General features: G+C 75.9%; 1 long non-coding RNA gene across 3 annotated transcripts in view; it reads left to right on the forward strand.

Annotated features, from left to right (window-relative positions):
• The window catches only part of LOC109290717, a 40,087-nt gene that overhangs the window by 219 nt on the left and 39,665 nt on the right, over positions 1 to 203 (forward strand). The window lies entirely within an intron of this gene.

A 203-nucleotide genomic window follows, 5' to 3' on the forward strand; every position in this document is an offset into this window, starting at 1 on the left:
TGCGGGGGGTGCGGGGCCGCGAAGGGGCCCGAGGGGCCTCGGCGGAGCCGGGTGCGGGGCTGCTGGGGGGCGGCTTTGCGGGTCCCTCACAAAGCGGGGTCGCACAAACAGAGCAGGCACCTGGGCTCTCCCGGGACCGCGCGCTAGACAGTGTCTGATGCGGCGGCGGCGGCAGCGGCTCCGCTGCAGTCTCCCCTGCCCCT

This window comes from Gavialis gangeticus, unplaced genomic scaffold (genome assembly GCF_001723915.1).
Source record: "Gavialis gangeticus isolate Ggan-Ray unplaced genomic scaffold, GavGan_comp1, whole genome shotgun sequence".
NCBI classification, from domain to species: Eukaryota; Metazoa; Chordata; order Crocodylia; family Gavialidae; genus Gavialis; species Gavialis gangeticus.